This window comes from Tursiops truncatus, chromosome 8 (assembly GCF_011762595.2).
Source record: "Tursiops truncatus isolate mTurTru1 chromosome 8, mTurTru1.mat.Y, whole genome shotgun sequence".
Taxonomy (NCBI): Eukaryota; Metazoa; Chordata; class Mammalia; order Artiodactyla; family Delphinidae; genus Tursiops; species Tursiops truncatus.
In genome coordinates, this window is record NC_047041.1 from 10,963,710 (window position 1) to 10,991,269 (window position 27,560).

General features: G+C 42.1%; 2 long non-coding RNA genes across 6 annotated transcripts in view; one reads left to right on the top strand and one right to left on the bottom strand.

The window, feature by feature from the left end:
* Positions 1 to 27,560, top strand: part of LOC109550953 (uncharacterized) — a 275,762-nt gene that overhangs the window by 195,773 nt on the left and 52,429 nt on the right. For 4 of the 5 annotated variants that reach the window (XR_012333286.1, XR_012333284.1, XR_012333283.1 and 1 more), the window contains one exon: positions 14,214 to 14,300. This is a non-coding gene — a long non-coding RNA (uncharacterized lncRNA). Of the gene's footprint in view, positions 1 to 13,453; positions 13,780 to 14,213; positions 14,301 to 27,560 lie in introns of those variants that run through there. The other variant, XR_012333285.1, reaches the window with a different exon arrangement.
* Positions 1,810 to 11,772, bottom strand: LOC141279304 (uncharacterized). Its single transcript, XR_012333282.1, has 4 exons — positions 11,415 to 11,772; positions 6,533 to 8,589; positions 4,873 to 5,709; positions 1,810 to 3,606 (listed from the first exon to the last, which is right to left on the bottom strand). It is a non-coding gene; the product is annotated as an uncharacterized lncRNA (long non-coding RNA).

Genomic DNA, 27,560 nt, shown 5'->3' on the forward strand with positions numbered 1-27,560 from the left:
AATTTAAAAAAATAGAAATATGAGAAATGTCTAAATAACTCCAGCAGTCTAAGTTATTGGAGGCTAGCTTATTTCCAGGTGACTTAACTCTGACCTAAGATTTCCAAAGAATTTTCAGATTTAGCCATCTCTACTATCCATACACTATCAACCATTTAAACAAAATTTTAAGTCTGTTTCTACTTTCACAATGACTATGATCATTAGATCTTGTGTTCATTTAGTGCATATTTGGGTTTTTTGTTGTTGTTTGTTTGTTTTTTAACTTTTTATTTCATATTGGAGCATAGTTGATTAACAATGTTGTGATAGTTTCAGGTGTACAGCAAAGTGATTCAGTTATATATGTACGTGTATCTATTCTTTTTCAAATTCTTTTCCCGCTTAGGTTTTTACAGAATATTGAGCAGAGTTCCCTGTGTTGTACAGTAGGTCCTCGTTGGTTCTCCATTTTAAATGTAGCAGTGTGTACATGTCAATCCCAAACTCCCTAACTATCCCTTCTCCCCACCCGTCCCTCCCTGGTAACCGTAAGTTCATTCTCTGAGTCTGTGAATCTGTTTCTGTTTTGTAAATAAGTTCTTTTGTATCATTTCTTTTTAGATTCTGCATATAAGCGGTATCATACGCTATTTCTCTTTCTCTGTCTGACTTACTTCACTCAGTATGACAATCTCTAGGTCCATCCGTGTTACAGCAAATGACATTATTTCATTCAGGTGCATATTTATTTGGTACTTACCATGTGCCAGGCAGCGTCCTAGGCCCTAGGAATCCATCAGCCCCTATTCATTGACCCTGTGCTGGCATCAATAATTTTGATTTTCCTTTTATAAGGTATATTTCAAGGAGCCTCTGGAAGGGTCTTTAGACTATTTTTTGTTAAAAGGATTCATCATGCATGTGTGTGATTTGGTTGTAATCATTAAAGGGAATATAGAGCAGAGCTGAATAACATAGAAACTCTAAAATGAAAACAATTTGAGAATTTCCAAAAGCATGCCCCGTTGAATAATCCAAAATCAACACTCTGTCAGGCTCCCGTGAGGAAGGCAAGAGAGGCTCAAAGGACAGTTACCCTCTGTACTATCACAGGAAGAAGGGTGGCTTCTTTTAAACGTTGACCTAATGCTTAATATGCCTTGGGCACAAGGCTAGACACTCTACATGCATTATTTCATTCAATTCTCCCAATAACCTTGTGGAATGGGTCTTCTTATTAACCCCATTTTACGGGTAAGGCAGTTGGCGCTCTGAGTGACTAAGGCAGTCACCCGAGACAATACCCCTAATAAAGAGGACAGAGAACACTTAAATCCAGATTCAGTGACTTCCAACACTTGCCTTAGGTAGAAATCTCTTTCCGAATATTCTTATTATGACTTAGAGCCATTTCTTGGTGAGTCTAAGAAGCTCTTCTCTATCTGAAGACTGAAGGAGGGATTAATTTGGTGTTGGATTTTGTCTTCTAAAAACCTTTGGGATTTCTTAGAGGATGCTATCACCTGCCATTTCTTGGCCTGCCACACATAGGACATGCTAGAGGGTCCCTCTTCAACTCAGCTGTCTCTGCTCTTGGCTTTTAATTTTCATGAAAATGACTGGACACATTCCTCTTATTCCACTCATACCCAAGGCCAGAGAGACATTCTACTGGCTTTTGTCAGTAATATTTCCTAACAGTTGTTATCAGTATCTGTTCCAGGGTCTTCATTCCACCTTCCCTTTCTTGTGTGTGTTTGTTATATTATTTCTTATAGTAATTACATTATGTTAATATATTATAGTTACAACACAAATATATTAAAATTCAAAAACTGTATATTTTAATCATTAAGAACCAATGCTCAGAGAATGTCCTTACCAGTTGGTTTTAGTAATTAAAGAATATAAGGTACAAGATCCAATAACAAGTAGCTTCTGAATTTGAAAAGTATCCAAATGGTAGCCCAGGGACCCAAAGGCAGCTCATACCAGGTCTGAACAGTCCATCTTATATGGCTCAGGTACAGGACTGCCTAAAGGCAGGGAACTGGATTAATCACAGTCATAGAATTTTACAAGTTAAAAGAGCATTTGCCACCCAACCTCTGCATTGTACAGAAGGAACTGAATTCTGGAAAGGTTAGTGGTTTGCCCAGAGTCAAACAGGAAGGTAGAACAGCATCTAAAGCAGTGATTCTCAGAGCTTTTAATCTATAGATAAAAAGGAGATTGTTACAATACAGATTCTTGAATCACAGTCCCAGAGAATCTGATTCAGATTCTCATACAGGAATCTGTATGATTAATAAGCCTCCTGGGTGATTTGGTGGCTGGTGGTCCTGACACCACACTTTTAAGGAACACTGCTCTGGAATCTAGGCCTCATGACTCTCAGTCCCGTTTCTTCCCAAAGGACTAGGCCGCCTCCCCACATTAAAAAACATTCCAGGGCTTCCCTGGTGGCGCAGTGGTTGAGAGTCCACCTGCCGATGCAGGAGACGCGGGTTCTTGCCCCGGTCTGGGAAGACCCCACATGCCGTGGAGCGGCTGGGTCCGTGAGCCATGGCCGCTGGGCCTGCGCGTCTGGAGCCTGTGCTCCACAACGGGAGAGGCCACAGCAGTGAGAGGCCCGCGTACCGCAAAAAAAAACAAGCAAAAAAAAACCATTCCAAACAAGACATAAGACTCTTGGTGATTCACATTAGGACTCTTCTTTCCTAACTCAACAGTTAATTCCTGAAAGCATCACTCATTGAGTAGTTTTCTTTCACTCACTCCGTCAGCGCCTCTGATGTGCCAGGTGCCAGAGATACAAAGATTAAAACACAACTCCACCTCCAAGGAACCCATCCACAGCAGGAGTTGTAGCTACCATTTCCTGAGCCCGTTATTTTATTTTATTTTTTGACTGGGCCATGTGGCATGTAGGATCTTAGTTCCCCAACCAGGGATCAAACTGACGTCCCCCGCATTGGAAGCAAGGAGTCTTAACCACTGGACCACCAGGGAAGTCCTGTGAGCCCATTAGTTATCCATCCTTCATAGAGCTTATCTCATTCCTTACGTTTAGGTAAGCCTGTACAGAATAACAACATGATCTGGGCGTTGTTTGTATATATAGAATCATGCATATTCTCTGAAATTTGTTCTTCACCCTTAATACATATTTGAAGTATTTCTCTCTGTTCTTTATATATGCTAGTCTTTATAATGGCTACAGAGTATTTTCCAATATTGATGTATTTAACCATTCGCATATAGGCGGATATTAAATTGCTTCTATTGTCTCCTGTTGTAAATAGTGCCATGATGGATTCCAAAGTAAGTCTTTTTATCCCCATTTTACAGAGGAGGAGATAGAAGAAAGTTGGTTACCTTGTCCAAGGTCTCACAATGGCAGAATTAGGATTCAAACTGAGGCTTGTCTGTCTCAAAGACCACAGAGTTACTTCCTTTTCACTATTACACCTTTTAGTAATTGCAGTAGAATGGGGTAAGTGCTGGACGAGGTGGGTACTGTTGGACTCCTAAAACCCAGCTGCTGATAGGACCTTGGGGTCTTCAGGGAAATGATGTTTGAGCAGAATTTAGGAGTCTTCTGGGCAGAGGGAGAAAGCCAGCCTAGAAGGAGATATAGGTTTATTGCAAAATAATCAGTCACACGTTATCACCTACTAAAGGAAACCTATAATACACACTTGTGGGGAGATTCACAGCAAAAAAGACGTGATATTCGCACACTGGGACCTTACAGCATGATGGGGTGTGTGTGTGTGTGTGAGAAAATACTAGAACAACAAACTAGTGAGCATGGTATAAATAAACACCCACCTCATTTGGCAGCCTCGTCAGAGCCCTGGAAATGAGTGGGCCATGGGGTCCTGTCTGCAAGGCGTGTCAAAGAAACGTGCCCTCTGAACACCTCGGTTTCCTCCTCTGAAATGAAGGAAGTACTGTCTAGTCCCTGCCTACTTGTCAGGGATGTTGCAAAGCTTGGTTAATTTCTGTAACTGTTTTGAGCTCCTCCAAGGTGTGTGTTCTCTAAATAGGAAGTATTAGTAGCAGCCATCAGAACCCAGATGAAACTGAACTGCAGTTCTCTGAGAAGAAACCAGAAATGCCCACAAGGCCTAAAGCCCACCCTGGGTCCGTCACATTGACCCTCCTTTAAAAGGGAGCCTGGGTCTCCCATAGGGCATCGCCGGAGCTCTCAAGTGCGAAAATTCAGGAGACCCGCTGGATTTTCTAACATTTAATTTCCCAGCTGATTGCTGTGATTTAAGGGCCCATCTGGCACAGCCCGTTTGTGGGGTATGTGTGTGCAGGGAAGTGGGACTCTAGTAAAGGCAGAGATCTAACAGAGAAAAAGAACACGCAGAGTGGAGCCAGGCCATGTTGGAGCCCTTGGCTAAGATGTTTAAATAGGCATTTCATCGTATTAGTGTTAGTGAGGCCAATAGGCCATATGTTGTAAGAAAGGCAGTTAGGGTGCCCGCGTTCCTCTTACTCAGGGCTTTTGTGTTCTCTTAGTGAGGATTTGGTGGTGCCTTTGTCTGCCAGGGGTCTAGGGGGAGCTGTGAACAAGCTCAGGAGAAAATCCAGCTCTGGGTTTCAGCAGCAACATATGAACATCTCTACCCGCAAACTCATGGGAACTAAGCAGATGCTGGGAGACGCACACCTACACTCCCGCACAGGGATAGTGGGGATCGTTTAGGACAGGGGGTGCCCTGGAGCTCATGGTCCCCTTACTCCCATTCCCCGCAAAGAGCGGGGGATGGAGGAAGCCATATGTCAGTGCTCATATCCTCATGGCCCCTTCAGCGTAACTGCAGTTCCACATCAAGCCACAGGCAAGTGGATCTCATAAGCACTAATAGGACTTACAGATGTGCAGAAACCGACGTTGTGATGCTCAGCTGAACTCCTGGATGGAATTTCTCGTAATTTTCCAGTACTCAGGGGATCCTATGTAAACCTGGTCCAGACAGAGTTTTTATTGTATCTTATTTCTGAGCTCCAACCGGGCCTTCCCTCTGGAGGTCAAGCCTCTCGGTCTCCTTGAAAATTCCGATCTGAAAGGTAGAGTCTCCTGATTCCTGTGGTCACCACTTCTGCTGGGGCTCCAGGTCCACAAGGAAAAGTCATCAGCGACTTGATCTTAATCCTTCGCTGCCTGTGCACAGGTCACTGAAAAACATCTGGCAGCCCCGACCCTTCGTGTCCGTTTGCCAAATGTATTGAAGCGGGGAAGAACTGGCGAGTCCATCTGTGGTCCTCCGTGGTGACGGAGGGACGGGCTAGGTAAAGGTCTGACTTTGGGAGGACCTGTGAGCCCTGTCCGTGTTGCTCAGTCAGAAGGATCGCTGACCTCTCTTCCCTGGTTGGAAGATTTGCACCTTTACAGGCTGTGAGGCTGAGTTCTTGGGGCTGAGGCTAGGAAAACGTCCTCTCTCACACCTCAGAAATGTGAAAATAAAGTTGGCGCCCCTACAGGTTGGAATCAATACCGAATTCCCTTGGGAGATTCCCACCCTGCCTCTTGGGAAGGTGGATTCCATAGCCCACAGTGTGGAGTTTGGCAGAGAAAGATCGGTAGGAGTGAGGAAGTCTTTGATGTGGTCCCCTTAGGCTTCTGCGTCTGGAAAGGGACTTTTCCTTTAATTACTTGGACCACAGACAAAAGTTTCGCCTTCTTGAAGGGATAGACGTCCATTAGCGAACCTAGGAAATACAGTGAGACCTCGTTTACAACGATGGAGCTTCCTCAGGGCCTAAGGATGTCTGGTGAGCTCTGTGGCTGAGTGCCCTAAAGAAAGGGCAAGTCTCCTGATTTCAGGTCCTGTTTCATCACAGATGTCTAACCTCCTAGCAGCAGGGAGCTTGGCCAAGTCAACGAGGTAGGAGGGAAAACATCCATATCTCAACATTGTCTTCTCCTTGCCCCTGTTTGCCCTCACCTAGCACCAGGAGCCTTCCAAGCTTCCCAGGAGACATGGTAATGCCAGTCTGGACCAGCTGCATTGCCCAGAGAGAGGTCTTTGTTATAAAATGCATCATCGCACATAGATTCTGCGGAGAACTAAATTAGGATAAATGGATTTGGCGTCCCGGGCTGCACAGAAATTGCTCTTTGTCATGATTTTCCTTGCCTTCAACAGAGACTTACCTGTCAGGAGGTTTGCATCTCTCAGTGATTGAGGGAAGAAGATGGGAATTGTTTTGCCATTTTTTCTACCTTATTCTAGTAACTTAGAGAGTACTCTAAAGATTGTGTGAATAAAATATGTAAGACCTATTACATGTAAGATAAAAATTCAACCTGAATTCCTTTTTTATTAGCTAGAATGTCCAGAAATAATATAATAATAACAATTATACTTTACAGGAATTAAAAACTTTATCACATAGAGGCTGCTGAATAGCTAGCTCTTCCCACTGTCACAAGGAAGACAATGCAAGAGGATTTGGGGGTCAGTCAGGAGTGGCAAATACTTAGTATATGTTTCATCATCATCCTCCTTCTCCCAGGGCAGTGATAACTTACTAACGCTTGGAAAACTCTTTCCTACTGCGATCAGGCAGGATTTCAGAATCCTTCTCGGTTTGTACTCCAGACACCTTCTACCAGTCAGTCAGAATTGGCACAAGGGGTTTCATTCTTAAAAAATAAAGATAGAAAAAGGCGTCATCTTGAGTTTTTCATGGCATCATTAAAATGTTTCAAGAAGGGATTTTGGACTAGATCGGTGGCTTTTGCCAGCCTTTTCTGTTTACCAATCATTGAGACGGGATTCAAGACTCGACTTTCCACTTACCCCACCCATTCTTGTCTGCCACCCCAAAAATATCACACCAAAAGAAATGGGAAATATGATCGTGCTTTTATGAGCCATCCATGAGGTGATGTCTGGTCCATATTAAATGTCAGAAATAAATTATTTATGTGAGAAGAAAACACAGAGGTGTCATTATATTATGGATATTAATCCTGCCCAAGAAGAGCAGCTTAACCACCTTGAGTCCCCCTGAGGGACACTAGGAGTTTTTCAGTTGTCCTTTAATAACCACCCGCCTTGGGAATATATAGAAAATATGTCAACATTTTTCATAGGACACTGTACACTTGATGCCCTGTCTTCAAATCTTGAACTCATCCTCTCCTCGTGCCTGCCCCGTGTGTGAAAACAAATAAAAATTCAGCAAGCACTAACAGTTACACAGGGAAATGGATAGACCTTAGTCTGGGTGTAGATATGCTAAAAGCATTTTGTAGACTCAGGTGACCTGTTGTCTGTCACTCCCGATCAGAGCTATAGGACCACACAGTTGGATTGGCTTGACTAGAACACGCTGCTAGAGACCTTTCTCAAACTTAGTTGACCTCTGACATCAACCTCCTATAGGAGTGTGTGGTGGTTTATTCTTTGGGCTTTACCAAGATGGCAGCTGCTAGAGTACATGTGGCCTAGGTCTCCTGTATTGGGGGATTATATATGATACAAATGCCTGACTAACAAGTAAAGCGGAGTGAGAGAAGGGGCACCATGAAATTCCTTCAGCCTGACCTAGGACCCTCTCACCAGCTTCGGGGCAGGGAGGAGAGTCTTAATTCTGATGCTGTCATTACAATAATATATGAGCTTTGGAAAGACGCTTAACTTTCCTCTCTGTCAGCTCTCTACCACAACATGGAGTAATAATATCAGCTAGACTTACTGATGTGTAGAGTATTTTGCAATCTGAAGCATTAGCTCATATAAGATGGAGAGGCCAAACATTCTGTTCCTTACCCTGTGTGCGGAGTGTAAGACTGAATTTCAGGGTGGACTAGGGAAGGTCAGTTTACAAAATGTGAAAAAGATGTGGTCTTTGACCTCAAGGCTAGAGGTGAGAGATTTGGATGACAAGTGTGTGTGTGTGCATGTGTGTATACATATATTTGTATATAGGTGTGTGTGTGTTTATATAAACACGCACAGATATGTACCTATACCCATGTTAAATTAGAAGTTGCATTACTTTATACTTTGAGAGGTGTCTCTGGGGGGCATTTTAGTTTGCCAGCCACTGTTAATATGGCTGTTTTTCTTTCTGCATCTCAAAGGACAGACTCCTTAAAGATTTTCCAATATGATGTGAAAAACCATATTTTTATCTGAATGCTATCTGAATTGACTTTGTATGCATCTGATGCAGTCTTTCTTCCAGACTAGCCTGGCTGTGTTGATCATTTGTTTACTGGTATCTTTCCTTTTTCCACAAAGGACTGGCAGGGTTGGAGGGAGGGCAGGTGGTGCTGTAATAAGAGGTATCTAACATGTTTTCTGTTCTTTGGGGCATTTGAGAAAGCAGTAAGCCAACTTATAAAGGAAAGCACTTCTTTGGCAATCTAGATGGAAGAGAATCCTTCACTGCAGGACTAGGTGTTGCGTTGATCTTGTAAATTAGTTCTTCCTGTCTTTGATGCTCTAGGATCATGCAGCGTCCCAGCAAATATGTCTTCACATTAGGGCAAGACAGTCCTCTTGTTTCCAGCAGGCAGGACAAATAGCCAACAGGCGACAAGGCAGGGTTTCCTGGGATTTGGGCTACTGCAGCTTCCTGGACAAATGAAAAAATGCAGGTGTCACTGCCCTGCCCCCAGGCCAGGCGGGTCACAGGGCAATTGCCCAGTTGCCCGCTGGGAGAGGCCCACCCTGCTCTTTTCCCTGCAGGTTCATTTTTCATGTTGATTGAGTCATGATGCCTCTGTGGCACAGAACATCTGAGGATATGCCTCGTAGGGAAAAGGTCAGAAAGGACGCCAACGATCTCCCCTTCCCTAAAATCTAGGGCTCACTTGCATGGAGTCGTTTGTAAAGGATGGGCCAGCAGGGCTCGTTGCAGGGCTCTGTCTTTCTCTGCGAATGGCAGGAGCAAACCCTCCATCTTGCTAGCTTCAGGGTTGCCTGGCTGCCTTATTTCAACTGAGGCAGCACAGCTTGCTTTAGCTTTGAAGTGTGAAAACCAAATACAGGTTGGCAAAGGGAAGAGATGGAAGCTGCATAGCCTTGTTGGAGCATGAAGGCACACACTCAGCTCTATGCACCACATGCAGGAACTTTTCCCATCTCCTTAGCAATTCCTTATCCCATGGGCACCCCTGAGAATTGTGATTGAAAACAGCAGCGGGCCTGGTTGGTTGCCCCTCACTGGGGCTCTTCGGTTGTAGCTGGTGGGCAGATGCTGTGAATTTCTCTAATTTGGGAAGGGACCCGTAGCTGTCCCCTTCCAACTCTCTGGTGTGTGTCTTCCTAATCTGCTCATGACAGTGAGGCAGGGACACACCCACACCCACACCCACACACACACACACAGACTTGACTGACTTGTCCCAGCACCCTGAGCCATGATTTTGGCTATTATCTCCCCCTTCTGTGTCCTAGAGAAGATTTTAGAAATTCTAATACACGAGGCTGAGAAAGGAAAATACTGGCTTCTACAGTACAAACATCTCTGTCCTGAAAGAAAATGTTAATTTTCCCCTAAATCAAATGTTGACATATATTGGCCGCTGCTGAAGATGTGTCACTATGGGAGAAGGTCTCTGCTCCAGAGAGCTTGGATATCGGGCCGGGGTCTGTCCTCTGAAACGCTAGCTGGTTTAGAATCTAAACAGGTTTGGTTCAGAGGTTTTATGAATCGTTGCAGTTAGTTTTCAAAAAGCTGATCTCTCTGGGACACCCTCCTGAGCAGGGAAGCAGGGAGCCAGGGGTCCACTCTGTGCAGCACACTCTTTTCTGCAGAAGCCTGGGCCCCTCCTGGGCGTCTGCAGTGATGCCGGCGCTGCTTACCTCTGCCCAGGGATACAGGATTTTAACCGGAGATATGGGAGGGGGGGAAAAGGCCAGCAGAGTGGCGAAAGGATGGAACGCACAGGCAAAGGGAAATTTCCAGTGCTTTACCTGCCCCTTTCCCCACTGCCCCCAAAACACACAGTCTAAATATTCTTCTTTGTTCAACACCTATGTTTTTAAAATTCCAAATTAAGTTTCCCCACCCACTCTCTCCCTCCAACTAGACATACACACGCGCGCGCGCACCCTTTTCACTTGTTAAGTTTGAAAGATGATATATACAACCAGCATGCTCTGCCAGTCTGCACGGTGAAGGCCAAGATTAATGCAGAAGGTTGGTGCAACGTTGCCGCAGAGCAACGTGATCAGAATACAAGATGAAGCACAGGGGGAAAGGCCAAGAAATATGTCTGTGCTTGGAGTTTACACAAGTCTCCTTAGCAACTTGTCTGAATTTATTTTTCCCTTAATGTGTGTGGGTTTCTTCCAAACGCAGAGTGAAAGGGGAGTGAAAGAAAGAGTCCCCTCTTTCTCTTCCCTGAGGGCGGAATCCTTGAGTTGGTGAGGGAGCCTTTCTCCCCCTTACCAGCGCCTGCCCACCCCTCCCCTCCCCCATCTAGGTAGCTCTGATCCTTTGCATTGTGACTCTGTGGACAGTTGGTGGCTTTCCAGAAATTCCCATCCCCGTGGGGGATGATGGGACCTGTTTCTGACGGCCACAGCTGTGCAGGTTTCTGCCACAGCCTCCCGCTGCTGGTGCCTGCTCTCGTGTGTGGCATCTGCGGAAAGGTGCCTGTTTACACGCCAGCGTGTTGTAAAATAAGGGAGAAACAGCATAGCTCCTTTCCTCTCAACTGTGTCTTTTATTTTTCTGTCTTGCTCGTTTCCCTTTCTGTCTTTCATCACCTCCTGACACACACACGCACACGCGCGCGCGCGCACACACACACACACACGCGCGCACACACACACACACATACACACACACACGCGGTCCTGTAATTCTAATTAGAAGATGAATATAAAGCTTTTAGAAAAAAACCTGACTCTTAGGAATCTGATACGTTGGATTTTATGTGACCGGGCTTGCTTCAGGGGAGACAGCCGTAAATACTGCAGTGGTTTTCCCTACAATTGCTGTACCTGGAAATAACTCTAGGGAAGTACAGTTGCTGCCTCGTTGGAGCCGATGTTGAATATAAATCTTAATATTTCTTCTTCTTGCCCCCTCCCCTTTTAGAGTCAGGGGAAAAAGGAAAAAGAGAAACCTAGCCAAAAAGCCGTTAAGGTTTCATTCTGGCTTCTTTACAAACAGATGTTGCTTGTCATTCTGTTGGTGTTAAGTAGGCACCAGATTGGACCAAGCGGCAGTGTGTGTGTGTGTGTGTGTGCGTGTGTGCGTGTGCGTGTGCGTGTGTGTGTGTGTGAAAGAGAGAGAAGCAGAAGAAGGAGGGAGGGTGGGAGAGAGAGAGAGAGGCTTGGAGGAGAGAGAAAGAGTGTGTTGGGGGTGTGTAGAGGGCTGGAAGGCAAAACCAGATCGATTTGGGGAAAAGTTGAGAGCAAGAAGTAGTAGGTAATATAGATTCATACCTGTTTTTTCTTTCCAAACTTCAATTTGACGGAGACTTTATAAAATCATATTCCATTTGGTTGATTTTTGTTGTTCCAGAGGAAGGGGGAAATGTGGAAATCAGTAGATGTGGAGAGCCCTGGATGAGACAAGCTAAGCTCTCCTGGAGTGAAACGCAGAGAGAGGGTTGGCAGGCTCTCCCTGGGTGAACCTCTGCCCTGGAGTAAGGCAGAAGGTCTCTGTTTCAGCTGAACTTAGCTTCTTGTGTCTGATGGGTGCTTCTTTTTGTAAGTATCATTGTGGAGGCTCCAGGCTCTTTTGTACTTTTCCCAGAACAAGAATCCCCTTGTTACACAGCCAAGGTTCCAAGGAAATACAGACTCTTTACCTATTGCATATCTCCTTTCCTGCAGGATCCAAGTGATCTGATCCTCAATATTCCCCCTAGCCACCCTGTACCCTCACTTCATTTGGAGCTTTCTAATCCAATTGTGGTAGAACAAGAGCAAAACATAGCTTTGAGCATAAAAGTGTTAAAGTTGCCTGGCATATAGAAAGCTTTGTGCAGCCTATAATTCGTTTATATTCAAGAAATGACAGACATCCGATTTTTTAAAAACATGTGTCTCGTGTTTCCATACCAGAATCAGGGTCTTCTGTGTTTTTTAAAATGTTAATTCTCGTAAAAGCCTTTTTGGCTTTATTAACAATATAGCTAGAAAGGAATTTGCAGGCTGGCACCCTTGCTTGTATTTTAAAAAGCAAGAAAAATTGTCATCCTGAGCAAACTTAACGCTTTCAAAAGTGAAAGCGACCTCCTTAGCCAGTTGCACACGAAACAACTTGTTACTGGCAGCCCCTCTCTCTTTTGTTTCCTCGGGTGTGTCAAAAGCAAATTTGCCTCCAACTTCTCACTCTTAAATAGTCGGTCCCTGTTATACATCTGTTGTAAGTGAACACTTGGTGGGTTTAAGATCGTTTTTAAATTACCCCCTCCCAAAAAAAGCACACTACTCAAATTATCTGAGGGCATCTTTTGTTTTCATCCCATCTATTTTATTCTATCACGCCATTTTTCATGTCTTTGTTCTTTAGCCGACCTAGCCACACTTTCATTTTTCATTTGACGTAAAATATTTATTTATTTTTTTAATACAGGGAGTATGTAGTAGGAAGGTTATAAATATCGGTTCCTAATTTTCCCTCTGCCCGAAAGGAACGCGAACACCATGGCGTTGCTTTGCCAGTCTCCTCCCTCCCCTGCTCCCTTCTGGTCAGTTTTTCCTGGGGAGAGAAGAATTCCTTCTACCTAAGCTAGATGGCTCTGGTGCCGGAAGCCTCTGTCTGTCTGCACGGGGTGCTTGAGGGACACTCGCACCCTGGAGGCTGGTGTCCTGGTGGCCAGGTCGCAGGTGGAGAAAATGTGCTGTGATGCGTGGCACCCGTGAATTACTCTTGGAGGAGCACTTGCTGGATGTGCCTCTTTTGTTGAGGTGATTGGATCTTTCTACAAAGAGCAGGGGCTGCAGAGGGTGAGAGAAAAGACATCAGGAGAACTGGAAAGCCATAGGGAGACCAATACTAGCTGTTTCTCCTGCTTCGCGATGTCGGGTTAATGCCAGGGATAGATTTGAGTTCTCCCTCTGTCTCTTTCCTCCTTTCTTCCTTTCTCTCTCTCTCTCTCTCTCTCTCTCTCCCCCCCCCCTCTCTGCCGCACCCCCGCCCTTCTGCCTGCCCTTCCTCCTTCTCTTTCTTCCTTCCTCCTGTCCTCCCTCCTTCCTTCCCTCCCTCCCTCCCTTCCTTCTTTCCTTCCTCTCTCTCCATCTCTCACTTTCTGTTTAATTCTCTCTCCTTTTTCTCTCTCTGTCTCTTTGTCTCTTTCTCCTCCCTCCCTCTCTTTCTCTCTTTCTTTCATAACAGGTTGTTCAGTTGAATTGCCCTTTCCCCCCAGGACAAAGGAGGTGTGCTGAGATTCTGTACAAGGGATACCTCTTTTAAAGAGAAGGAGGGTGGAAGGGCAGGGGATCTGTCTGTCGGTGTCGTTCTGCTGACATCACCGTGGATTTGGTGTTCAAGTCCACAGCCAGGCAAAACTCAAGTACATTTTCCCTTTTGCGAGCAGCTGCACAGTGAGTTTTCCTTCCACTAGTAAAGGAACAATGAAGGAAAAGCAAACCCTGCATCTAAAACCTGGCCAATGAAAGACCGCTGGAATGGAAGCCAAGAAGCCCGCTGGGGTGGAGGGGGACAGACTCCTGAATCCACCACAATCAGATATTTTACTTCTATTTTAGCGGCCCCATCAGCAGAGAGAAATAATGACTCCCGAACCATTTCTGAATCAAAAAGTTAAAACAGTGTCTCAGTGATGCTACGTCATGCCAGGTAATGATTGCCCAACTTGATTATACTTAACCCTGCTTAATTATTGATAGCCTATCTCTTAATCATGTTTAGCGAATGAGCAGTTTGATATAAAACATTGGAATTTGGGAGGATTCCGAGACGTCGCATTCCTATTTGATCACTTTTCTGGTAAAATCGTTCTCAAGAGTCATCGGTAGCCAGGGAAATTCCAGGAAAAATGTGAAAGTGACTTATTTGCAGAACCTTTTTATCATGTGTAGTTCTGGAAATGAAGAAACCATAATGCTGCCCAGTGTTTTCTAGAATTACTTTTATTTCCGTTTTTTTGGTGTGTTCCTTTTTACTTTCATTTTGGCATGAATTCTAGTTCAGCTTTATAAAAGAGTTGGGTGACAAAAAGAAACAAACCAAGCAAAAAATCTTGATCCGTTTAAAATAATTTTATTTTCCAGACGCAGGCAAATGGTTTGAAGATGCTGGCCTAGCAAGATGGCAACAGGTTTACAAAAACAGGATTCACAAGAAGTTCCTTTTTTCAGGTAATTATATTTTCCTATAATTTCTCCAAACCTTCCATTTCCTCAAGTATTACAAGTTTTTAGGGCATGCTTGAATCATTTAATTATGAAGAATAACTACTTTAAGCTTGATTTTTTGACAATAGCAACCAGTTTTATAATATTTGTAGCCAACGAGCAGATTATTCAATTCTGTGGAGCTCAGAAAAATATTTTGAAAGTTATTGCTTAACAGTGCTTATTTCTTTTGACAACGATTTAGGCAAACCTCATTTGAAACCATCAGACGCCGTTCTTAAACTCTGTGGCTGTCTTTAGTAATTGTACTTAGAAATATAAGTATTAGAGGATTATCTCTAAAAAGCCTAACATGTGCTCTGAATTCCTGGAAGATATGGCTTATAGAAGTTGCATAATAACTGGTGCTTTATAACATAATATTGGCATAATAGTTGATGTTTTAACTTTAGTCCTAGATTAGTACTACATACAGTATGTAGACGTATTTTATACAACTATGCTTACACAGGTCCAGTGACTAGGATTTGAGCTCCGCTATCGTGATATAAGTAGCTTCCTTTCAGTGTTATTGGAGGACTTTGTGCTACGTAAATATGTTTAATAACACAAATGATATATTTGCTTGATAAATTACCTTACCCTACTTTTGCCATTGTTTATAGGTATTTGCCTACATTTTCCAAGTTAATTATTAGTGTTACTATCTAAGGTAGCCCCACAGAATCTTGCTTAAGAAAGCAGGACAAACTTTCCTCTGAAAAGAACCCTTATTATTCTACTCAACACAAAGATGGTTCTTGAAGGAGGTATTCAATTGATATTTGGGAAAATGTCTATTCCCAAATAAACCATTCTTCTACTAGGTCGGTATCTAACTTTCTCTTGTCTCTGCCACCTGGGCATCTTCTGATTTCTCTTTTATTTTCTAAAATTAAAACTCTGGATTGTTTGGAAATTAACACTACAAACCCTTCAGAATGAATAACTTTTCTCTGTCCTGTATTTTCCACACACACACACACACACACACACACACAAAGACACAGAGAAGCCCCCAGTTGAAACACGGCATTGAGCTCCTTGTTATGGACTTGGAGGTGCAGAGTTACAAAGGTGATGCTTCTTGAATGATTCAGTGTAACTCTGACAGATCTTCATCCGTTGCTAACAAATATTGCATTCTGTCTTTTTAATAAATGATAACAACAGTTCTCGTCACTTTGGGAGCCTGAGCCTATTCCTTTGTACATTAATAAGAGCTCCTGTGTCACACACATTCCAGCCATCCTTAACAGTGTGCAAAGCGCCCATCCTCAAATACCTCTGGCCCTATGACCTTGTCAGGGAGATCAAAGCAAAATAAGAGGCTTGGAGTTTATTTTAAAACCTTTTGTTCTATAAAGGAAATGAACATTTTAAAATAACAGAAAGTCCAAACCATTTTGAGGTAACTGGTTTGGATCCTCCTTGCTTCCACTTGGGACTGTTGTTTCTTTGAATCTAAAAGTCCAGCCATGGAGCTGCAACGAAATTCTCGGTCTTGGCAACCTTCACAGCACCAGTGAACTCTGAGCAGTGATGCTTGTGGCTCCATCGTGATTAAACAGGCAGACAATGAAGTGTCTATGAACCATTGCCTCCTCTTCCCTATTTGTCCCACTGTTGGTTTCCTGTTCTCTCGCTTCCACCTTTTAAGTTGTATACATCGGGGCCTGCTCTTTTCTCTGAATAATTCTCAAATTCAGCTGTGTTTTTTTGTTATTAGGAGAGCCTCCCAGATTGTTGAGGTAGGAATGAATGTTCCTCTGTCACGGCAAAGATCTTTTTTTTTTTTTTTTTTTTTTTTTTTTGAGAACCAGCATCTACGGTCATTGCTAACAAAAGTTGAAAAGGTCTCTTTTTAGGTCCTACAAAGAGATGGAGGCATATGTTTTTCCCCACATCCAGGGAGATGGATGATTTTGCTTTCCATCATTTGTCCTTGAAGTACTCACGCTTCAGACTCTGTCCTCAATAAAATTCACAAAAGGAGCCATTAATGAAAGTACATTGTCTTGGCTACTCCTTTACTTGTAGAACACTGATTATGAAGAAAGGATGTTATGCTGACAAACAAAATCCTTTTATGAGAAGTCCTTAGAAATAGAGTCATTCCCACAACCTGGGACAGTTTTGAGGGGAGCAACTATACAATTTCTTTTCTGGTTCAGATTTTATAAAATATGCCGAGACTTGCTCATTGTTGGTGTTTGGACCAAGAACAGGGGCGGAGTGAGGGTGAAATACAAACTTTTCCTCACGATGAATCTTCCAATTTAATATAACTGGAAATCTCTAGAATAATTTTCAGGAAATACTAACAAGCCCATAGGCGGTGCTTGCTAGTTTATTACAGCTGTCTGCCAGAACGCAAATAAAAAAGGAAGAATTCACCATCTTTTTTTCGTGTAATTACAGGTATTTAAAAGAATGAACTTGCACTTGCGTTCTCCAGTGTTTCTCTCTTTCTCTCCCTACAACTGAAAGACTTTTCTTTATTCTGCTCATTTGCCATCACTATGCTCCGTGTGTGTGTGAAGGCCTGAATAAATGAGTCTTCTGTAATATTAAACAGTAAAATGATGAGGTTTACCTGAAGCCCGTTGTGTCTGTGGAATAAGTGAAAACAGGGAAGTATGTGGGGGAGAACCTAGAAGATGCTGCTTAACGTTTGCCCTTTTAAGAGCGGGATGAAGTCTTCCCGTTTCTGGCGTGAAATGATAGAAGGGCAGAACCTTTGGTTGGACTAATGGTGTTAACGTTTCATTTTCAGACATGTCAGACACCCACACGAGAGAGATCCTAAGGCCTGTTGCCACAAACCCGTAGATCCGAACTTGTGATGATAGCCCACACAAGCTTGTGTCTATAGGTATGTGTCTGTGGGCAATCTCACAGGCCGCGGGCTTTGCCTGTCTGCCATCAAAGTCCCTTCCAATTCCTTGATTCTCCTTCTCTTCCCCTTAGTTTCCTCTAAGAGGGGTAGACACGGAAAGAGGGGCTGGTGCGGAGGAAGGAGATCTTTTGTCCTGAAATGGATGAGGCTCTCCAATGATTAATTTATAGGCTCGCCCTCAGTTCCCTTCTTTCTTCTAACTGCTCTCAGCTGTCAGACAAAGAGCCTGGGCTCACAGGTGAGGCAGCAGGAATGGGGGTGACTCAGACAACTTCCTATTGAGTGGTGAGTAAATAGATACATACACGAGGGTTCGTTTTGTTTTCTGTGAGCCTGACATTGTTTTCAAAGTTATCTGATCTTTTTTGGAAAGTGACAGAGACTTGTTTACAAGACCCAGTTCACCCTGGTGTGGGTTGTATCAGTACCTTGTAGTAAGTCTTCCTTTCCCATTGTTCTCCAAGTGCGGTCAAATCAGTCCTTGCCTTTAAAAATAAAATTAATGAGGGGAATGGATGTGCTTAACTGTTTATACTTCTGGACATACCCAGCAATGTAAGAAAAAGAACTTTTATAAAAAAGAAATGGCTCGTTCAGGTCCAGCTTCATATTTGTCCAGAGCTGTTTTCTAACTCTTCACCATGCTTAAAAGGCTGGAATGAAAATAATTTTATCCCCTTGCCTCTTAAATGTCACCATTGTGCCAGGATTGGAAAGCCAAACTGACTCCAGATCAAAGCAAAATTGGCTATATTTGTCTCATTCCAACAATGTGAGCTGAAGAGTCTGTAAACAGAACCCAGGGTGAAAAGTTGATCAGATCTGGATGACTCTGAAACTTTTGCATTCCCTTTTGGTCAAACATAGTACCAGGAGTTCCCTTAAGGTTTTTTTTTTTTTTTTTTTTTTGGTGAAGCCTCTTCTAACAAAAAAGAGTCAATATGAAGTAGTTATTAACATCAGCAAAAGGTTTGAAATTCAGATGGATACATTTTTTTCACTAAATGCTGTCTCCTCATAAGAGCCGCACTGTTCACGGGTAGCTAGAGCTCGCTCTTCTATCAAGCATGTAAAAATGAAATTTTGTATGTCGGAATTAGGAAGGCCCAGATACAGGTGACATTGTTTAAAGACGTCTTGGAGAATACCAAGCTCTGCAAATGCTACACCCTGAGGATGTTGTGTGTATGCGTTTGCTCTGCAAAGCATTGAGGAGGGTGGTCTGTAGATCTTGACTTCCAGCTTACTGAGAACTTGTTGCTTCGTTCTGGAATGATGGAACATTACATCCAGAAGAAAAAGTCTGTCCCCGTTGGTGTGTATCATGTATAATTCTTTGCCCAAGGCCTTTATCTGCCCATTAAGCAAACAATCTACTCGGTTGCTTTTATATACCTCTTTGAAGTGGTCGACTCGGAATGGATAAGCTGCTAGCAAATTAAACCTGTACCTTCCCTGGATAAACACTTCCGTTTGATGAAGGCAAAATCGTGTATCTACTCATCATCCCTTTAACCTGCTATTAAATGTGCTACCAGTGGGACCAACAGAGCTCATGAATCTAGGGGATGCTGAGCAGCCTGAATTCCCTACACAGGGACGACATTAAGACTGCAGGGTGACCAGTAGGTGACTTTTTTTTTTTTTTTTTTGCGGTACGCGGGCCTCTCACTGTCGTGGCCTCTCCCGTTGCGGAGCACAGGCTCCGGACGCGCAGGCTCAGCGGCCATGGCTCACGGGCCCAGCCGCCCCGCGGCACGTGGGATCTTCCCGGACCGGGGCACGAACCCGTGTCCCCTGCATCGGCAGGCGGACTCTCAACCACTGCGCCACCAGGGAAGCCCCAGATCGTTTCTTTTAAGGGTTTTTTTTAAACCCAGTCATTACCCTAAGAAAAAAGATTATGCAGAGCAGTCCATCTTTTCAAAGTTTCTAAAAGGCCTAGGACATGATTATTTGATTCACCTGGCTAGAAAATATTCTAGTGGAAAGCCCAAAGCCCCTGGACACTGGTCACAAGAAACAGGATATTAAATATTTTACAGGATGATGAAATTCAGTATTTTTCCCTTCTTCCATGTTCGTGAATGAGTGGTTCTGTAGCTATTAATTATTCCCTTGGGACTCCCTCAGGGTGGACCAGATATGTTACAGGAAGCTGCAGAAAGTTAAATAACTTCAGGTTTTCCTCAGAAAGACTCTAAAATATATATTCAGTAGTCATTATTGCTTGGGGGTGTAGAGAGAATGGGTATAAAACAAACTAGTTTTATTAAAATTCTCAAATTATTAAAAATATATTTATGAAGCTGTAACACGAGATTATAATTCAGATTTGTTTTTCTTTAACAGAAAAAAATAATTATTATTCCAAGAATCGTGTTTGATAAAGCAGTTCACCCTTTATCACCAGAGTTTGGAGAGAGTAGGGGGAACTGGTGTTTAATTTTGAAAGGGTTTCTTGTTTGTGTTTCAAAATTAATAAATGGATTTCTCTTCATGGGAGGAAACTGATACGTATAGGACAAAATTAACTTTGAGTTTTAAGTTAATATGATTTCTTACTTTTCAGTGTGCTTACCAGTCATTCCCCAACATTTGTTAGGTACTCTAGATCTTTGCTGACTATGTTATTTAACTTCATCAGATGTCACCTAGCCTCTCTAATTGAGATTTTAAAAGTTTCTTAGGCCTGTAATAGTGCTGAAATTTTACAGAGCAGTCAGTAGGAATGACTCTCCAAATCTGCAGACTTATTAACACCTAACATGTTACTCAATAAAGTATGAGTTGGAATAAAGCCACTTTTTTATTTCGCTGGAGCCATATGGCCAGACAAATTATAGGATGCATCCACTCGTTCATTCAGCAAACCTTTATGAATGCTTACTATGTGTTCAGTACTTTGCTAGAGGGTGAAGACATTACTCTGACTTCAAAAAACTGATTATCTGGTCAGGAGTCCCTTTGCAGAATTGCTTGTTGGCCATACCAACACAGACTTCAATGAATCATGTTTTAATCATAACGTTTGTCCAACTTCCAAACACCAGATCAATACAGAATATGTTTACTAGTGGGGAGTCCCTGCTTTTCTGTAATCTCAGACACTCATGGCATTGTTCAAGATTCACCCTCCCTTCATTTGGAAAGATTGCTGCTGGTAGCACTTAAAAACCTCAGTGTTCAATAGTCTGAGGGTCTGTCTGTCTGTATTCAGAATACCTTTAAAATATGTTTTTTAAAGTTAAAAGAGTAAAATAGATTCTCTATACCTAAAGGTATATAACTACTGTTCTCCTATAAATGCTATTTATTTTATTTTTTTACTTTCCCTTTTCAATAAGACCTTTTATGACATCACTCCATATCATAATTGCATGTTGTTATTACATGCCTACAAATATTTACACTAATTATGTAATGAGCCATAATTGCACTAATACATGATAATGGGCTAAAATCAGTGTAAATAAACAAGGAAATTCACACAACTAAAAGAGCAGGGTGTTGAAAACCATTAGTATTCTAAGAGCAACATCTTTTTATCTTTGACCCCTAGAAGAAGAAGGTACATGGAGAAAGATGAATGTTTCCATTTCCAGATATTTAAAAGCTCTGTAAGCTATATGTTTATACTCATATACTAGTGTTCTAGTACACTGAAACTTAACCTCTCTTTGTTGTATCTTCTTTTGCTTTCTCTTACCTGCCCCTCCACTGCCTTGTTTCCCATTTATAAGAGTTATATCCTGACTGTGTTTATAGAATCAGGCAAAAGGTCAGTGCAAGGAAATGAATTATATTTTCTTTTAGTGCCCCAGTGGATATTAAATCATATGCATAAGTGAGTATCTAAAAGGCAGGGGACTTGGAGTTACTTCTTGAATTTCCATATGAGATCCAGGACTTAAGGCATACTTGTCAGGTTGAATTCAGTCATTCTACAATTTTCCCCCCTCTGGAATCTTGATAGCAAATCCACCTTCCTATGATTGAAGTTACAGTGTAAATGGAAGAACAGGGGACCTGGCATAAAAATAAAAATTGCCTAGCCTTTAACTTTAGGTTCATTTATACTCCCACTTTATTCTTTCGTTCATACATGTTTGTTTTCATGAACATGTTTTTAAGTCTCTACTATGTGCCAGGTAGTAGACATGCAGGTGGTACCAGATTTGCAAAGGTGAGTAGTGCAGCCTCATCTTCACATAGCTCAGGGTCTAGTGAAGGAGACAGATAAGTGATAATGCAGTGGTGTTAGGGCTAGATTAGAAATGTGTGTGTGAAATTACGAGATAATCAGAGAAAGAACTCTTTGAATTGAGGCTTGAAGGATGAAGGAGTTTGCTTGGTAAAAGTAACGTCCCAGTCTTTCCCCCAAACCAGGTAGCGTTGATTGAAGAGAGGCAGCCTCCTCAAAAAAGCAGCCTTACTCCCCGATTGCTGCGTGAGGGAATAGGGTTGGAAAAATTGGAAAAATGATCCTTCGCCAAGTTAGTTGAGTAACATGAAGAAACACCAGCTCTTCAGCATTTGCATCTGTCTTTTGAACGCAATCAGCATGATAGAATTATCACTCTTTGATTCCCTGTGCCCTCAGACACCCCTCCATCTTATACGGTTAGGCCCAGCCCCTCTGAGGAACAGCCTTTAACCAGGCAAAACCAGAGTCCACTTGAGCAATGAGGAGAGATAGCCACAGAGCAGTCCTCATGGGAAAATACAAACCTGACCAAACATGGGAACACACAGAGATGGGAAGCCACCAAGCTTATGAGTCTGTCTGTCACTCCAGCATTGAACCGGCCCTGAAGATAAAGACCCAGTTTAAAAATGAAGAGTACAAACAGCGAAATTTAATACCTTATAATGAAAAAAATAGAGAGTCACATTTCTATACATTGCTAAATAAACAGGGATAGACTTTGTGAAAAAAGTGCTGAAGCAGTCACCTCTGGAAAATGGGCGCTTTATAAATATGTGAATTACTTGATGTACATGATGAATACTGTTGAGCGAATGTTCACCGTAACTTCTATATTATTTGTTTATCTCTGATTTGTTCATAATCCTGTTTCCTATACGTTTTCACCATGTTTTGGCTTAAACTATTTCCTCTTGTTCACCAACCCTTTAGAGGTTCCAGTTTTCCAGGTTCACAAGGGAAACATTTGTCTTCCTAATTCTTTCTTCAGCTCCTCGAGTTTAAATATGGGTCTGCTTTCATTGTTCTGTTAACAGGTACCAGAGGACATTAGATTGATCAGAACGACAGCCATTATATAACCTTACCGTAATTTTCATAGACAACTGATTTCTAGAAGACCGATCCCAAGTATTTCCTTCCTTCCAGTCTGCACAGTAATCTCATGCCAAGGTTCTTGTGTTATTTTCTTTACTGTCGGACCCTTTGATGTGCTGTCTCTTATGAATGGCCCAAATAAGTGACAGCATGAAGAACAATTATAAGACTAACTTGTAATTTCATTGCTTAAGAAATGGTAGCTTTCCAGCCATTGTGACTGCATGCTCCCAGGTTGAGGTAGTAGGTTGTATAGTTCAGAATTACATCAAGGGAGATAACTGTACAGCCTCCTAGCTTTCCTTGGGTCTTGCACAAAGCAACATGCCGAGAATGACCATGGTTCCTCCGGGCCTTTTCTTTTCCTAAGAAAGCCTATTAAAGGTAAGATTGGGTACAGTGTTTTTAGAATTCATGTTTTATTTAATTCTTGCACCCTGAAGGTCTACAGCAGAAATAGGAGCAAGACCCTCAGGCTCCTGTATGGTCTTCATTTCTTAGCTAATACATCCACCCTTTCGAAGAGCCTGTGGCCTTGCCCTAGAAGACAGTCATTACTTTGTCACATTTGTTATGAGTTTGACAGGAAACACAGCTATTACCTGTGTCTGTGTTGGATAAGAGTTTGTGTATTAAACATCTGTAGCCACTTGACATATAAGGACCTACTTAGTATTGTTTAGACATTTATGAAGATTTTTTTTTTTAAATCAAATTACCTCCCTGTGCAGGACAATAATGTCCTCTCCTTTTCAGTGGCATAAACTTGAGTGATTTCACACAGCCATGGTTTCCAAGGGCAAAGTAGTGTTTGGGGTCCTGTTTCTGAAGGCAGACTGTCATATGGTTGAATTTCTACTGACTCGGTAAGAAGGTTGTATCTACCGGAGTTTAAATCATGCCATCTTTGCTTTCAGAGTGGATGTGGTGTCTAGGAGGTCATACCCTTGTGTTTTTTGGCCAGTAGCTCGTGGTTGGACGCAGAGTTTGGGAACTGCAAGGAAAATAAATTATGGAGGCCACTTTAGATACAACTTAGTGTCAGTTTCATCAGTAATGGATGGGTAAAGCATTCTTCAAAACAATTCATTCCTTATCTTCATCTTTGGTGAGTATGGGTTCTGTTTCCTCAGGGAAACTCTTCACTGAATTTTATATCTGACAATCATTCTTAGCCCCAGAAATCCCAAGTACACGATTAATACAAATTACCGTCGTTTGTCTTCTGAGAATTAATCTTAGGATTTAAAAGGAAAAAAAAAAGAGTTGCAGCATGCTACATTTTAAAAATATCCTCAAGAAATTATAATAGCTATAAATGGGTGATGTAAGTGTTATTTTAACTTTTCAGAATCCAGTGATTTAAACCAGCTATTTTCTAGCACACACATAAGTTTCAAAACATTAATGTGTTGCTGGCAACTTGACCTTCTTCATCAATCAAGGAATGTTTTGCTGACACAGTTTATGGAGACTCTGGCATAGCGCGAGTATAGAAGAAGAATAGCAAGTTAATAAACTTTCTTGAAGACATGTCATCTGTACTTCTTTATTTGCACTCATCAGATTCTTTTTGACTTGGTTCATTAGTAGAGGCATTTAACTAGTATGTGGTAACCCAGTCAACCCCCTTCTGGTACTGGGTGGTTATGCATTTCCACAGTCGTTCTTGTCAGGACAAACACTAGCCTTCTCAAAGCTGGCTTTGGCTTGTCTTCTCCGAGCCTTTCTAGAAGACCCAGGGAGGAATAAGTAGGCCAAGTTTTCATTAATTCAATCAATATGTATTTTCTAAATACTTAGTGCACATTTGGATTTCAAATAGAATAATACCCCACCTCATTTCTATTCTTGTCCCACTGTACTATTTTCCCTTCATCTCTTGCCCTCCAAATTCTAACCCCACTGAAACACTTGTTTTTCTATTCTGAGACCAATCTTTGATGGTCTTTAATAGCTTGTTTCTCTAACACTTGTCCTTCCAAGTTCTATTGACTGCTTCCTTTAAATAGTGTTTATCAAACTTTAATGAACAGGGATCCCCCAGGGATCTTGTTAAAATGCAGATTCTGATTTAGCAGGGCTGAACGGGGCCTGAAATGCGGCATTCCTACCAACTCTTAAGTGAGGCTGATGCGTTCGGTGTGTGGAGCACACTCTTGGGTAGCAAAGCTTTACATAATCAGATGTTTCTAAATTCCAAGATGTCCAGACACTTAGGCTGAGGGGAAAACATTTGGAGACAGCTCCCCGTCTTTAGGTAAGTACAGCAAAATTCTCCTTTAATTTCAATCACACAGCTTACCTTTTACAAATATTTTACTTTCTTTCACTAATACAGAACCCTAAGATGCAGCGCTATGAAAGTTGCATTTTAGAAATAAGGACCTTGTGACATTGAGTATGGTCCCAAAGATCTTCTTCGTGTTACACTGATCATTCAGCAGACACATCCTTAAGTAGAGCCTGTAAAGAGAATTCACCAGGGGCGTGAGTGCAGGTGCCATACCTGGTTCTGCCCTACTCAGATCATTTAGGCCATCTGAACGTCAGTGCCCGATTGTGTGAACCCACGGACTAGACCTGGACAATTTCTGAGTGACCTTTAGTATAGAATATTCTGCAATTCTGAGACTGTCATTCAGGAATTGTAGGTGGCAGTGACTAGAATCTTACTTTTTAGCCTCCGTAGCCTCCTGTCTTATAACGTGAAAACAGAAATTTCCAATTCTAGGTCTATACTGTCAAAGGGACATGAGCAGAATGGTAAGGAGCAATTTGCAATAATGGTTACCGCAACAATCCGCTAACACGGAAAGCCACATTAAGGCAACGGATAAAACAGCCTAAGAAAACAGTGAATATGAATTCCCTTGTTCCTTGCATGGTTTGTAGATCATTAGGGTAATAAAGAAAAGTAAATTAATTTCTACCTAGTTAATGTCTGTGAACAGGGTTAAAAGCGCTGAATATCATTTTACAGTAGAGATTAGCTCAATGGTGAACAGGAGGGGGGCTATGTCAGACATGTGAAATTCACCACCGCCTTCCCTGGTTCCTGTTTGTGCTCTTTCTAAACAAAAATTATGTGCTTCGTGCTCTACCGCCAACAGCAGTATGGAGCACACGAGAGCTTCTGTGGCCCTTCTCAACCTTTTCACATCAGTCACAGAACTCCCACTGTTCTGTGCTAATGCAAAATGCAATAACGTTTAGCATCAGGACATCTCTGAGTCAAGAGGTTAACGGAAAACACATCTCCCATTGTGTTCCTGCAGCTCTGATACTGTTAATGGTGAAAACACCATGGAGACAAATAGATCTCTCTTTATTCAGGATGCTTTGAGTGAAGAGAAAATATATATGACATGGTTACAATGTGAGAGCCCTCTCTATATGGTGCATTAAGGAGGAATGGGGGAGAGGAGAGGTTCATGTAACATCATGCTTGATATGGCTTGAGTCTTGTCTAGAGGGAGTTTTCTGTTGCCTTCCTTTTCTTTCTGTTGCTTTAATTCTTCCAGTTCTGCTGGTGGGGGGAGTGAGATTTAACCTTTCAAGGTACAAATTCAAGGAAAGAGGACTCTGTGGATAAGCACAGTGGAAGGCTTTATGGAGTATGTTCTAAAACGTGGCGGGAAGAGATACACGATCACATGGCTGCCACTTTCTTATCCTACTCTTGTGCATCTTCCCTTTCTCTGGTGTGTGCTTCCAGTATAGAGACTGTGGACCAATATGTTTGTAAAAGGGAACCAAGGGGAAAAAATAAAAAACCCAAAACACACACATTATAATAATGCTGAGATTTTTACTTAAAAATTACCTGAAAGTGGACTGAATGTTCTTTGTGGCCAAATGAAGATCAGTGTGGTCTTATTATCCACTCACTTGATAGTATCCCTTAGGAAAATCTTAGTCAAGGTCACTTCTTGTTCCTGTAGAACTTTAAAAAGAAATTTGTTTTACAGTTTATGAATTGTGATTAGAAGCTAAAATTGGAGTGTTCTGTTCTTTAGGACCTAAAAACTTTTCACTCTGTGGTCAAAAATTCTGGTTCAGGAATCCATTTGGGGAGGGGTATCTGCACAGGTTTAGATGTACCAAATAATTATCAAATTTTTAATGTTACATGTAGTTTTTGAAGCATTTGGAGGATATACGTTATTGATTACCACTCAATCTGGTTAGATGACTACACTGGCTTTGGTGGGGGTGGGTGAAGGGGAAGAGTGGGGACTTGCATTCAGCTTTTACTTTGAACTGGACACTCTGAGATGTATTTTCAAACCAGGCTGATGCCCTTCGATGCTAGTATTCTAATCGTTGATTCCATTGCATCAAGGGCAGCCAGATTTCATGGGTAAAATTTATCAAGTCCAGGAAAGAGGGAAAGGACTTCCAGAATGGCTCATTGTTTAATGAATTAGCCCCCAGGTATTCTGTGGTTGCCATTCTAAACTTTGAGGAAAAGGCATAGACTCCAACTCATAGCTTGAATTCCAGATTGGGGCAGAGCATGCTCAACGGTGAGGCTGCAGTGTTACAGCGATATGTTGTTTCTGGTCACCTGCTAATAAGCAACTTCAGAGCATAAATGGGGCCCTCATGATGTGGGTTCTGAATCCTCTGAGGGTTTAAGAGCCTTTAATCTACTTGTAGCTTTTTGTTATTGAGTAATGAAGTGCTGCTAATATACTGGAACCAATGAGCAAAACACATATTAAATCAAGCATAATTCAAGGAGAATATATCCCCAAAGACTGAACAGAAAGGTGCAAAATGAATTTATGGGAAGTAAACTTTTGGGGGGGGGTGGAGACAGTAAACTTTCTATTACCTTTCATAACCACCAAGAAGGAGAGTTTTCTGGTTAACCAATATAGTTTTTAACAAAACTGCCGTATATGAGATTCATGAACGACCGGATTAAAAAATTAAAGATTATATTCTGCTTAAGGCTAAGATCATCCTAAATACAATATTTCTTTAAGATTTATAAGTTATTCAGAATCCTGTA